This window comes from Pseudonaja textilis, chromosome 2 (assembly GCF_049901715.1).
Source record: "Pseudonaja textilis isolate UNSWEBS1 chromosome 2, rPseTex1.2, whole genome shotgun sequence".
NCBI lineage: Eukaryota > Metazoa > Chordata > Lepidosauria > Squamata > Elapidae > Pseudonaja > Pseudonaja textilis.
In genome coordinates, this window is record NC_141991.1 from 175,089,640 (window position 1) to 175,104,356 (window position 14,717).

Here is a 14,717-nt window from a genome sequence, read left to right on the forward strand (position 1 = left end):
AATAAAATTCACAAGCACTTAGAATTGGGTGTCCTGTGGCTGCATAATGACTCCAGAGTTATGACACGTTTAATCTCGCCTTCCAGCTCAGCCCAGCTCATCTACTGATACTAAAATAGACTGCACATTTTATATTACTTTATTTTAATATTTATTTTTTTCATTTCAAAGGAATTATATGGTCACTTATCTAATATACAGTAAGCCTGGGTGGTGGGACAATAAAATATAACATTAAAACAGTTCTCAGCAATTCAAAACAAGACTTCTATGCACATGAACATTTACATTGACCAGGTTTCAGTCTCACTTTAGCCAATGCTTGGAGGAACAATCTTTTAATATTTTCTGGAAGTACCGAAGGAAATGGGGCTGCTGAGGAGTATTCCATACAATACTCTCATTCAATGTGCCCATCAGTATCAAAGTATTCTCATCTGTGAAAGGATCCCATTTTTCAAAGATAATTTATCTTTGATTTATCTTTAATAGCATATGGATCAACTGTCATATAACCAGACCTAATATGCAGTTCAAGAAAACAATTATTAAGCAAGACAATATACAAAGTTGCTAGCAGATTAAGAATCTTATTAAGGAATCTGTGTAGTATATTTGTTACCAAGGAAACAAATACAGTATAATTGTTGAGATACAAATGAGTTTATTAAGGAATGCTGATTTTCATATACTACATACACATATGGCTCCTACATAGATGCACATTTAAAACAAAAAGATCAAGGCAATTATAAGCAGTTGTTGCTCCAAAGTATTTGGATGGTTACAGTCATCAGTTTTGGAGAAGTTTCCATTTAATGTAAACTCAGTAGACCCAGTTCAGTAAAATTAAGTCCCTTTAAGTTCCACTGATATCAGTAGCCAGATATAACAATATATTTAATTAGGGCTAACTAAAAATGTAAAAATGTTCAGATTTTCTCTGAAAACAGGCAATATACTTTAAAGGCATTTTTATTGTATTTTGATTTTAATTATTTCTTTGTGTCCAACCTTTATTATTTTTACAAATAAGTGAATGAGGCAAACTTATCCAATATACCTTCCTCTTACAATTTTTCCCACAACAACCCTGTGAGGTAAGTTGGGCTGAAAGAGCATTGCTGGCCCAAAGTCATCAGTGGACTTTCATGGCTAAGGCAGGACTTGAACTCAAGGTCTCCCATTTTGGTGCTTTCACTAGAAGACCAAACTGAATATAATGAATTACATACATTGGGCAAACGTGTTTCAAATATATATTTCAAAAAAGAAAAAAAGGAGCAAAATGGTCCAAAGGTTAGCACAGATCTTGGGAATAAATGAACTGCCGCCCTCATAATGAAACATTTTGCTTAGCAATTATTCTGCGGTGAATTTAAGTTATTAACTATTTTGAAAATGAAAAATATATTTTAAAGTAATAAAATAATAAAATATAATTAAAAAGTTGCAAGTAGGTAAGAGTAGGATCTGAAATGTCATTGAAATTAGTTTTTCATTATTATCATTAGTTATTTATAAAGTTATGAAATGTTATTTAAAACTTACATTGGAGTGTCTCATTATTATACTATGCATTTCAAATCATATTTAATTTTTTAAAAATATTTTATTGTGTTGTTAAAACAATTTAAAGAATCTCTCTTTAGGATAGCATACAATTTAAAAAAATATTCTTCCCATGGACTAATAATACAATAATGTTTGCTTTTTAAGATTAAACTAAAAGACTGATTAAAGAGTTGGTTGAGTTGAATCTATAATTTTTGGCACATTTGGTACTGTCCTTTGAAAAGCCCTGTCCCAGATCTTTAGATCTTCAATAACAGTTTACAAAGGGAAGGGAACAACTACTGTATACTAAATCCTATAACTATTTTGCTTGAGTGTATGTGTTTGTATATTTAATAAATATAAACAGCATGGAAAGATGCTGCAAGCAATTAATACCTCCCTTAAATACATATCCCTGCATGTGTTTAATAACAATAATCTATCTAGAAAAGTTAGTGATACTACTTTGCCTCTTTAAGCTGTCCCTGCAACCCACCTGGTTGGAATTATAGGTAATGAAGATAGTTTTAAAGGAAAGAGCTTAGACAAATAGTAGTAGTGCCAACATTAATAGGGCTAATATCAGTGGAGATTAGCTAGGCAACCTTTCAACATGTACACAAGGAACATAGGCAATACACTGTAGATGGGGCCCGGTTATCTGCAGCAGCTAAATTATTGCAAGCCTCAAAGTAAAAAATATTTGTAGCAAAAATTGGGTTTTTAGCAATAGCTATTGCACTTAGATTTATATATCGCTTCACAGTGCTTTACAGCCCTCTCTAAGCAATTTACAGACAAAGCATATTGCCCCCAACAATCTGTGTCCTTATTTTACTGACCTTGGAAGGACGGAAGACTGAGTCAACCTTGAGCTGATCAGGACCAAACTGCTAGCAGTGAGCAGAGTTAGCCTGCAACACTGCATTCTAATCACTGTGCCACCACCATAATGCCCACTGTTTTTTGCAAAATACTGAACAAATAAAACCAAATGCAAATGTATGTTGATGCAAATTTGCAAGCACAGATACCACAGAGAGGAAAGTAGGACAGATTTAGCCACATAATGAGAGAGCCTTAATGTAATAATTTCAGTTTTATTGCTGTGTGATGAATAAAACAATTGTCAAAAACTCCATCCTGTCTTAGACTACTATGGTTAAAAAAAGATATGCTAAGGCATCAGATTTCTATCACTTAATTAAGATTCATTGCATTACTCCTTTGAAGAATCCAATTACAGTAACATCAAGAGGAATTTTATAGCAAACCTTAACAAAGTACGTTTGATCGTAACCACAAATAAAATGGAAGCAAAGCCAAATAATCCTTTCAATAACACATGGCAATGTATTTAAAAGCAATGTTGTATACATAATGTTAAAATGATCCAAAATGCTTTACAAGCAAATATACACTTATGACAAAAACCTGAATAGTAATTTAAAGGATGTATGACAGTCACACCAAATTAAGTGAGAATTAATGCATGTTTTACTTATTTTTAAATCTTAATTTTACAATAATTTTATAATCTATTCAAATATAACTCAAGAAGTAATCTAACTTCTTTTGATTGATGAAAAGTGTTGTGAAATGAAAAGCTCTGAAGATCTTTGTACTGGTCAATGATGTAATAAAAATCAATATCTTATATCCTACGTATGTCCGGGAAATAAGACTGTTGACAGAGCAGAAATATAGTGTAATAACTAGGGTTTCAAATAGAAAATATAGAAATAGAATTTATATCTGGTACATATAATCTCACTGAGGTATTATCAGCATTAGAATAACTGCTCCAAATTCTTTCAGTCTCATACTGTATGAACTTGAACATTTTCAAGTAGTTTTATACTATTATCCTGTCCTTCCTACATGAAGTTCAATAGAAATAGAAATAGCACTTAGAGTTATATACCGCTTCACAGTGCTTTACAGCCCTCTCTAAGTAGTTTACAGAGTCAACAATCTGGGTCCTCATTTTACCGACCCCGGAAGGATGGAAGGCTGAGTCAACCTTGAGCTGGTCAGGGTCAAACTCCTGGCTGTAGGCAGAGTTAGCCTGCAATATTGCATTCTAACCATTGTGTCACCATGGACCAATAGAACGCCATGTTTAATACAGACAATTGTCTAAAGTTGGTAAATCTGAGAAATAGTAACTGTCCAAGATCACCCAATTAATTTCATGAAAATTGGAACATAGGCCTTTTTGCTGTAATCTAACATTCAATGAGGAGTAGTTTTGCAGATTTTATTAAGACACACTTCTGTATTAAAGACTTGGGAAGTGGCCAATAAAGGTGCAGAGGGATTCAAGAACTTAACAGACTGGTTAGTTTAGCATCTCTTCTGGGTAAATCATTATAAAGAAATATAAATATCATTAAACATAAAGGACAGATCTTATTGAAAAAGAGCCAACGGATTCATTAAGGCTACCTCTTCTTTTACCTGGAGGCTTATTCAAGGTTATTTTTTTAGCATCACTAGAAGGGCCTGACAATTTACTCTTTGTCCTCATCTTCTTGGCTTTGTTCCAGGCCATAATTCATGCAATTTTTTCCTTCTGTTATCCATGCTGAGAAACTTAGCTAGTCATAAAATAGTAAAGAGAGTCTGAACAGTAACATTTGATGCCAGCAGTCTTACTATTGCCACAGCAAGATCCAGGTTATGCTAAGAATTGCTTCTGTGGAAAGTTTCTAAAAGTTTCTAGATTAAATAGAGTAACATAGTTAAAACAAATCATTTACTGAAATTTGTGAACCCAATCTTCAGTTCTTCACTGGGTTGCTAACTGATCACCAGCCATAACTTAAGCTGTTGGTACAAACTTTTAAAATCTCGAACAATGTAGGGTTTAGCTATCTAGGATATTATCTCTTCTAAATGAAACTATTAATATTTGCAGGCAAGAACCTATTCATGGTGTCTACTGCTTTCTCTTTCTGGCATGTGGAAGAAAGTCTTATCCTGCATGTTGCTTCCAGACTGTGCAATTGACCTTCCTGGAACTCATTTAGCCTCTGTTTTCTTAATATTTATAAAATCTGCACATAGGCATTTAATTGACATTTAACTATTAGTTGACTAGCTAATTAACTCTAATAAATGTTTTTTAACTTTTTGTATTGCTTCAGTATTTTATTTTGTCAGTCAATGAAAAGCAAGGTGTAAATCATCTAAGATAGTATTTCAAGATGTCAACAAACAACTGTGGTTCATATACAAACTTTTAGATGATTTTTAAAAACTCCCTTATCAAAAAATTTTCAGCAAAGTTAGCAATCTTTGGATAAGAGAAGAAGTTGTCTTACTGTTGAGTTTTAGAACAGGAAGCAGGGATCCATTTTTTAAAAAAAATAACAAACCGTTCTATTGAAAGGACATAAACAATGGGATCTCCCTAGGTCCTGTTTCAGGAAAAGGTTTCTCGAATGATCTGGAATAACTGATGAACATTGACAGATCCACGTGTGCTGATGATACCAAATGCTTTAGAGTAAATGAAATAAAAACTATAACAAGAGCTTTACTTTAACTTTCTTATATGGGAAAGAACCATTAAAATGGCAAATGAATGTAATGTAAGTACCCTACAAACAGATAGGTATGGCCAAACACAAAATACTGTATACAAGTCCAGTTATACTTCAATGCATACTGAAGACCTGAGAAAAAGTGGATAGAAAATTGATAACCCTAAAATACAATGATAGTATAATGTTCTGTAAGAAAAAAATGAAATATTTGGTTAACACAAAATATAACAAATAGGAATGAAAAGATGTTTATAAATAAAACATGCTATGAAAGAAATAGGCTATTTCTATAATATGAACATCTGGAGTCATCTGGTAAAATTCAGTTCATGTTATCACCTTTTGCAACTTTCTGACAAGCAAAACCAATGGGAAAGTCAGATTGTGTTACTACCTTAATAACTGAAAGTGATTCACTTAACAAATGTGGCACAAAAAGGGGCAAAACTCACTTAATAACTGTTTCACTTATCAACAGAAATGTGGGACTCAATTGTGGTTGTAAGTCAAGAACTACCTGTATGGGCTGGAAGTTGTAACTAAACTCTTGTCCAGCTTTTGGATTTTCTGTAGATATCTGGATGATTGCTAAGCACAAACCATTGTTATTTGGTTTGATTCAGCATGAATCTTATATTAATATAGGTTTATTTAATGAACAAGCATTAAATATAACTAGGATTTTAATCCAATAAACTCAAAAGAACTATCACCAAGATGTAAATAAGAATTGTTTTTTCTTTTTTTAATAAGGTACTATATTTATAGCAATATTTAACCTAGATAGTATCATAATTTATACAAATATCAATAGAAATATCAGATCACCCACATTATAATTAATTCATCAACACAATAATAGCTTCACTTAATAGAATGGATGATGGCTGCTGAATGCAGTGTGGGAATAAAAAGATGACTTCAGAGTTAATGAATGTGACTAGAATATGCAGATCCTGCATATGAAATAATGAAAATTCTGCTCATAGGCTCTCTTAGTAAACCGCATAAGAATCTAAACTATCTTACTGAAGACAATGCATGGTTAGCAACTGCCATTATATAAACCGCTGTTCTGCAAGTCTTTATTAACAGAGAAAAAAAAAGGAACAAGAATTTTGGATAAAGAAACCTATTTTGGAGTCACATCTCTGTAACAGAGGTTTCCATGCTTACCGTGAGTTGAATTTCACTAATTCATTCTGAAAAAAAAACAATTAGCATTTCTGCATTGTTGAGGGATGAATACAAATACTGCTACTGTGCACCTTCCTTTTTTGTTGGCAGAAAAGCAGGTTTAACTTCTTTTCAAGTTTCTGGATCTCTGTCTATGTATGCACTGCCAGATATAAAGGTACTGAATTCAGTACAATCAATTGGGTCGAAGTACACGTAAGCATGAATAGAATATCAATTTAAACAATTTAGAGGGCTGTAATGAATGAATATGCTACCAGACTTCAGTTCCTGTGCACAAGATTACCAGACAATAAATACTTCTGCCTTCTCCTTTTTTTCTTTTCTTCCGTTAAAAACAATAATTGTTGAACTTGTATGTAAGAATTCCAAAACAGCCAGAGGAATTTACCTTCCTTTCTAAACTCTGATGACCAGACCCTTCATTTAACAAAGCAGAAAGCTTTTCCTTGTAACTTTGTTTCCATACTCTCCCATTTCTTTTTCTTCTTCTCACCGTCTTTCCTTTTAAAGTCAAACTAAAGAAAAACTTTTTGCAGAGTAAAATTCCAGGAATCAGACACAGGGTCTCGCGTTTCATTGCAAAAACTGTCATAGAAAGAAAGGAGGGAAGCTCTGCCCAAGTATCTTTCTGCTTGCTGTGTCCCAGCATACAATATCCTACTTTTCCAGTTTGTATTATCTGCCTCGAACCAAACAAATGCATCCAGAAAATTTAGCCCTAAGATCATTTACCTGGGTGAGAGTTTCAGTAAACTCAATGGGAGCCTCTGCTTGGCCATTGTTAGACGGGATCAGCCTCTTTGGAACTCATGTTAAGATGCCTGTCCTGCCACATTTACCAGCTCTATTATGTGCATATATACAGTTTAAGTCTGTGCCTTGGCTACAGAAACACACCATTTGCTATATTAGTTGTATATACAACTAACCTTGTTACAGGTACACCTGTCTCTAGACATCCTCAGTCACTTTCTGACTTCCAGCACAAAGCAACTACTGTAATGCTTCCTTCTTGGGCATATTCCAACCTCTCTCTGTTTAATCAAATCATCATTTTTCTACCGAAGATATACTTTTTTTTCATGACCCCAAACATCCTTGCTTCTATTTCCTTGCCCATAAGCAGGTGGGCAGGTCCAAATTCAGCCCTACTCTCTGCTTCAACAGGCACCGACTTGTGTGCCTTTGATTCACCACCACCATCACCACAAAAGATGCCTCCCTTTCTTCAATCAGCTGTCTTCCAATCCCGCCAGAGAAGGAAGGGGGGGGGGGAAAGGGGGAGGCTGCAGTTCATTCCTTTCATGCTCTAATAAACTTACATCCCCAGGCACACACATACACACACAGAAGCAAAACAAACTCTGATTATTTTTTTAAAGTATTCACTAAGTCCAGGGCGCAGCTCTGCAAGGTTCTTGCACTGGTCCTTCTCTAGGAGAAAAGTGTTGAGGTTTCCTTTACACCTCAAAAAACAAAAAAAAAGGGGGGGGACGACCCTCTTATCTATGTTCCCTCCCTCCCCCCATTCTATAACTGCCCTATTTCTCTTCCTTTCCTCGCCTCCAAAGGATGAGAAGCAGCTGCTGCCACTCGCAAGCGATTTCATCCCGTCTTGCAAGAGCTGCCTTCCCACCCACGCATCACCCCCACCACCCCCACGAGAGCCGGATTTGCTTTTTCTTTACGCCCAGCCAGGTGTCCTAACTTCCCAGAAGCTGCTCCCCCGTCTCCCACCCGGTGGGGGCGGGGAGAGGGGTTCTCCCCATCCCCAAGACCTTCGCCAGCCCGACCTCCAGCTCCCCACAGGGCTGAGATCCACCTACCTGCACGTGCCCGTCCATAAGAATGCGATGTTTGGTCCCCCCGCGTGATATTTGAGGGAGGGACGGGGAGAGCGGAGGGGAGGGAGGGAGGAGGAGGAGGGGGAGGAAAGAGGAGACCGCGGTCTATGGGCGATATTGGATGGGCTGCTTCTTATAAATCGGAGGTTGTTTAGGCTGGTGGGGGGGAAAAAGAAGTGTTGTGTCTGGGCGAGGGGAGCGCGGATTTCAACCCCGCTCATTGGCAGCTCCCCGCCTTCCTCCTCCCCCTCCTCCTCAACCCCCCACCCCACCCCGTGTGTTTGTGTGCGTGTTCTCCGACAGCTCCCCGCCTCCTTTCTCGGCGATATTATTAAACGCTGGGTGAGACACCGGGGAGAGAGCCCGTATCAGCTACCGGAAATCGAAGCCCTGGCCATAAATATACCACAGGAAGTACCACACACACTCACACATCTTCTCTCTCCCCCCCTTGTTACTTGCTTTGCCAGTCTTTGCCGCCACCTCCCCAACACACGCGCGCGCGCGCGCACACACGCACACGCACACACACACGACCTGCGATTAAGGCACGAAAAAAGGCTCCCCTGCCCCTCACGTTTAAGGTCCAATGGAAGAGCAGAGGCGCGAACGCGTCAGATAATGCCCGGTGAGTTAAGCACAATGTAATGCAACCTCCGTAATACAAACATCCCCCTGGAAAGGTATAGCCGGCAATGTGACACGGAAGGAAGGAAGGAAGGAAGGAAGGAAGGGAGGGCAGAGGGGTGGGGAGAGGAAGAAGAAAGAAGGAACGAAAAAAGGAAGAAGGAAAGAAAAGAAAAAAGGAAGGAAAGAAAAGAAAAAAGGATGGAAGGAAGGAAGGAGAAAGAAAGAATAAAAGAAAAAAGGAAGGAAAGAAAGAAAGAAAGAAAGAAAGAAAGAAAGAAAGAAAGAAAGAAAGAAAGAAAGAAAGAAGTAAGTCTTGCATAGGAAGACAGGGAGGGTATTTCAAAGCTTTTAAAGAAATTCACTGGAGGAAAAAGTGCTGGAAAGTGTGAGACTAGACGCCCATTACAGGCGCTCACAAGTGGCGTTTTTCTTTAGACACCCTGCAGAGAAGGATGGTTTCGGTGTTAGAGAGCTTTCATCCTGACTGCAATTGAGGTCCCAGTTAAAGATGCAGACACCTAATAAAGGTATTTAAATCGTTCATGCTACAGCGAAAAAAGGAGACACTCTCCAAAGAGTCACATCCCTCTGCAAGCAGCGCATAATATTAACGAGGGGCCCTCAATGTCATTTTAATAAGCGTCACTTTCACGCACAAACGTGCGCGTGTGGGCGCGTTTCTGGGCGTTTTGTTCGCGACCTCGATCAAACCTGGGATCCGAAACAAGATCTCTGCTTCACAGTCGTCGGTACCCCCACCCGCCTCTCTCTCAGTTTGCATTCTACAACATTTGTTTCCTATGGGATGCCATTATTGTTGTTGTTGTTGTTGTTGTTGTTATTGTCATTGTTATCATTATCATTATTATCTTCTTCTTCTTCCTCTTCCTCTTTCTCTTCCTCTTTCTTCTCTGATTTCTCGTTTTCCCAAAGACAATTCATAGCCAAGTGGGGTGCTGCGGTCACGGGTCTTCAGTGGCATCAGGATGGAGCTAAACATGAATAAAATTAGTAAGACGGCCACGGTGCAACCTTTTCTATTGTTTTGGAGCGAACGGAGTCTGCCGGTTTTATTCCTGCTTTTCCAGCCCAGAAAAGAAAAGCAGAAAGGGGGGGGGCGAGAAAGATGGAGGAGTCGGAGGGAGGATGGGAGTCTCTTATTCAACAGCATAATAGCAGCGCCTTAAATACAATGCCAAGCAAATGTCCGCCTGTGGAAGAGCAGCTGGAAAGCTTGCCAGCCCCTTGGAACCATCTATATCCAGGAGAAGCAAAAGGGGGATATTTCTGAACGCAGTATAGATATCCCTCCCTGGTCACAAGATATATATTTTTAAATTTTTCATGTTTGAAAACTAGAAAAGTGGGATGGAGGGAAGAGAGGAAGGAGATCTGGGGCAGTTTCCTCTTTCCTTCGTTATTTGTACTGTGTAGATAGATCATCAGGAGAGGCAGTGCTGCTGCTTATTGGAGTGAATAGCAATTGCAGAAGAATATATCTCTTTCGTTCATACACATGTTTAAGGTGCTCCTTGGAAAGAAAAGTACAGTTTGACTTCTGGACTGGAAAATAAAAATAGGATCTAGGTCACCCAAAAGGGGAAGGGCAAAAGATGACAGACATTTCAACCAAAATTTGCAACTGTTGGGTTAAAAGGAGGGAGAGGGGGGAAGGATATGGATTCAACATTTGCATCTGCAGGTTTTCTACCGAGAGAGGTAATTTTGAGAACAACACAGGATATGTATGTAATAATGATTGGCACTAAACAATAAGTCTTCAGAAGTTGTGAGTGCTTCATCCCCTGGAGGCTTTTAAGAAGATATTGGACAGCTATTTGTCTGGAATGGTATAAGGTCGCCTGTTTAAGAAGGGGGTTGGACTAGAAGACCTCTAAAGTCCCTTCCAACTCTGTTATTCTGTTACCTTCTCAGTTTCCTATTCAGCTAGGTGTCAAACTTGTGACATGTCATCACATGACGTATCACAACTTTTCCCTCTTCACTAAAACGGGGGTGGGCGTAGCCAGCGCATGATGCATCCAGCCCGCAGGCCGTGAGTTTGACCCCCTGCTAGACTATCAATGGCTTCTCTCCTTGTTACTGATTCTGTTTCATTATCAGTCCTTCTTCCCAAAAATTTGCTATTCCCGTTGATGATCCATCCTCTGCTTTTCTTGTCTTTGTTTCCGTGTTCTTCAGTCACCTGAGTTCCCTCCAAAGCAAAGATGACCAAGTAGAATGGATGTTACACACTTTGAGGATGTTTTTGGGAATGTTAGACTTTGGGGGACAAATCTGTATTCTCTGAAAGTGATTTTTTTTTCTTTTTTAATAAACCCAAGTCCTATCATTAAGTGGGCAATATGGCTACCCTGAGAGGCACTTATCTACACCAGGGGCGTCAAACTCAATTTCATTGAGGGCCGTATCAGAGTTGTATTTGACCTCTGGGGGCTGGGTGGGCGTGGCCAGGGTGGGCATGGCCAGCTCAATGTCACTCATGTCGGGGGTGCCTATGGTGGCCCAAACATGCTCCCAAGCTCCGTTTTTGTGGACAGAGGTTGCAGGAAGCCATCGGAGTCGAAAATAGAGCTGGGATGGGGGACCTGCGCAGCCCTTCCAAGCTCTGTTTTTGCTGGCAGAGGCACCGTGGGCTGGTGTTTCCAGGGCAATCCCACGGGCCAGCTCTAAGCACCACATGGTCCGGATCAACCTTGAGTTGAACACCCCTGATCCGCACTGTTGTATTTTTTTTTATTAGATGAAGAAAGGCACTTGTGATTTTTTTTCATGTATCAAAATACCAAAACTTTGGCTACCTGTTCTGGACTAAATGGGACTATCATTTATTGTTCATTTGCAGGCAGGGAAATATCCTTGTCCTAGACTCCAAACTTTCACACACCTCTGTCCTAGTATTACATTTCTTTGTGAATACCTTGATTCAAAGCTCAAGAAAGCCTCCTTGTAGGTCAGTACGCTGGCTGATTTGTTCAGTGAGGATTACAAACGTACACCAAATTCATGGGCTGTCTCAAATATAGAGCCATTTAGTCATGCTAGTATCAAAATTTAAAAAGTTAGAAACATCTGGAAATCTTTCCCATTACTTAAATTTTGAGATGACCAAAAGCAGAGCCCTTGCCCTTATTCAAATATTCACTAAATATTCTCTCCATCTTCATGAATCAATTGGGATTAGAGTCAAACAACCTACTCTCCAAAAAACAATTTGGTTTCAGGAAAAAAATTGTCCTGAAATCTACAACTCCTACACTGCAAAAACATATGGACTACTCTACTTGATCAGGGTAAAGCTATAGACGCAATTTAGATTGACTTCTGCAAAGCCTTTGATTCAGTGGTACATGGCAAACTACTGTTAAAACTAAACTCTTACGGCATTTCTGGATCCCTCCATAAGTGGATTACTGCATTCCTGTCAAACAGGCAACAAATAGTAAAAATAGGGATACAGCTGGGACTCAGGAGGCAGAGAATAAATGGGGGTGGGGCCAGTCAGAGGTGGTATTTGCCGGTTCTCCGAACTACTTAAAATTTCTGCTATTGGTTCTCCAGAACTGGTCAGAACCTGCTGAATACCACTTGCCAGAGATGATTGAAAGTCGTATTCCACTCCAGCTGAGTTCTACATGTGGACAGAAGAAAGAACATCATGATGTTTTTAGCCTCAGACAGAAGATGGCAAGCTCTTAGAATTAGCAGGTATTACTTGTAACGTGGAGAAATTGATAACATGGGAAAGAAAGAAACTTAGAAGTTTCTGGGAAAATTGCCTGTATGGAAATGTTTTCATACCATCATGCAAGATGATTCTCATCAAGCTGTCTGATAAAACCAGTTAGGTTGAAAGTAGTTACCTAAGAATATGTCAAGAGTGGAGAAGAGTGCTTAGTAATAATGATCATGGAGAACAAGAAACCCGCTTGAAATTACATTTTTGCTAAGCTGGTGATCTGATGATGGTTGAATGAAGTTATTAAATATGTACAGGAGAACATTCATTGTCAATAGATTGAGAATACTGTATTAAATATATAAAGATGTTTCAAACTATGCAACATTAGTTTATAATGATTGCATTATTGCATTTTTCAACATACAACTGTAATTCAGCAACACCTATTCATTCCTTTTAAATATATCGAGAGACAGAATATATACTAGCTTCTCTATAGTGAGACAATAGCTCTCTCTATAAATCTTTTCCATTCAGTTTTAACCCAAATCTATTACCCAACCATGTCTTTGGATTTTATTCTGCTGAGGGGACAAGTTCACTTAACTGTAATAGAAAATTCTGTCATCGTACTGTGGTAAAGTATGTGAAATATATTGATGATTAAAAACAAAATAACTTCCACATCTTCCACACAAATATTTTCTCTTAGGTCCACGTTGCCAGAATCAAGCATCAGATTTTATTTTATTTTATTTTATTTTTATTTTTTTGGGGGGGGGGGTAGGAGGTTATGAGAGCAACAAATATTTGCCATAAAAAGTGTCATAGCAGCCAGTTGGCCATGGGATAAAATTTTAGATTAGGGTCAAGCTATGGCCATTTCATGGCTATCAATCACACTTAGCATCTTTTAGGTAATGAGGCACCACAGCAGGAAGAAGGGTGCAAAACAGTTCCATCAGGATTTTCTCAGGGCTGGGGAGCTATTTCTGAAACATGTTAAAATTATTTTAGGATTTGGGCTACAATTTTTGAATCAGTGGCAAGAAGCCATCGTTAATTGTTAGTAGCTGTGATCTAGAAATCATGTGTAGGAAGTTAGCACCCACCCCTCGCCTAGAAAAATGAAATATCCTAGGAAATATTAAAAAGGCAGAATATTTCCCCTAAAGAGAGAAGTAGAAACTCAAAGAAGCAGAAACTTAGCTCCCCTACCTTTGCTAATGGACCAGTCTATTTTGCATAACAAAGTTCTACTCCAGGTAGAGCTATAATATGAATTGCCCAAAGCCATTTCATTACATCATCATCCAACAGGGCTCAACCAAGCCTGGGACTCAGGACAGCCCACAGAGTTGCCCCTGCATTGCCCCATAGGATTCTGACAACCAATCAGAATACAAGCTCAAATTCAAATCCCAACAGAAGGAATAAAACCAAGAGACTCTCAGAATTTCTGCTCTTTTCCCTCCTTTCTTTCCCTTCACCCAACGTCTTGAAGCATGTGATCATCCTTTTCACTTTGGAACTCCAAGCCATGCGGTCTGGTCCACCATTAAACCATCTTTCCAAACAGCCTCCATGTTTCCAGTGTCTTTTTCCCCACTTGGAACTGAACCCAGAAGGATAATTCTTGCGACACATGAAAAGAGGAATTGTGATTGCATAAATCACATGTTGCCAATCCTTCCCTTAGATGAATCTTCTTAAACATGTGGTCCTTAGTTATGATAGAATGTATTTATTTATTTATTCATAAAACCTATATAGCTGCCTACTCACTCATAGCAACTCTAATACACATCATTGAATTATTCTGCAAGCTGGAATTGATTGGGGTTATATTTGGGGAAGGTTGCTATGAAGAAAACCTCATCCTTTCATGAGGCCATATAATGGCCTTTCTCAGAAGGGTGACATTTTATGGTAAAAGGGGGAAAACCACTGCAAGATAAATATATTTCATATCAGGTCACAGTTTTCTCAAACTGAATGTTAAATATTTAAATTTATGTTCAAGATAGAAGTGGGAAAGAAGGAAAAAGATGGGAGAGAGGAGAGAAAGAGAGGCACTTTGATGATATCTACTGCACATACATTGCATATCTACTGAAAAGAAATTTGCTATTGTGTTTTTCTTAATTCACAACTTTTGCTGCCTTCCTAGCAGGGGTAGGCTGCTGGTTCGCACCAGTTTGGGTGAACCAGTTGTTAATTTTATGGCCAGTT

The 14,717-nt window shown here is 38.5% G+C and overlaps 1 protein-coding gene across 5 annotated transcripts in view; it reads right to left on the bottom strand.

Annotated features, from left to right (window-relative positions):
- The window catches only part of KIAA1958 (KIAA1958 ortholog), a 64,368-nt gene extending 55,804 nt beyond the window's left edge, over window positions 1-8,564 (bottom strand). For 2 of the 5 annotated variants that reach the window (XM_087926522.1, XM_087926520.1), the window contains exons 1-2: window positions 8,135-8,564; window positions 6,285-6,310 (exon numbers count right to left, since the gene is read on the bottom strand). The gene's annotated coding sequence lies outside the window, so the exon portion shown is untranslated. Of the gene's footprint in view, window positions 1-6,284; window positions 6,311-7,040; window positions 7,539-8,134 lie in introns of those variants that run through there. The other 3 variants (XM_087926523.1, XM_087926518.1, XM_087926519.1) reach the window with 2 other exon arrangements.
- Window positions 8,565-14,717: the final 6,153 nt, after the last annotated feature.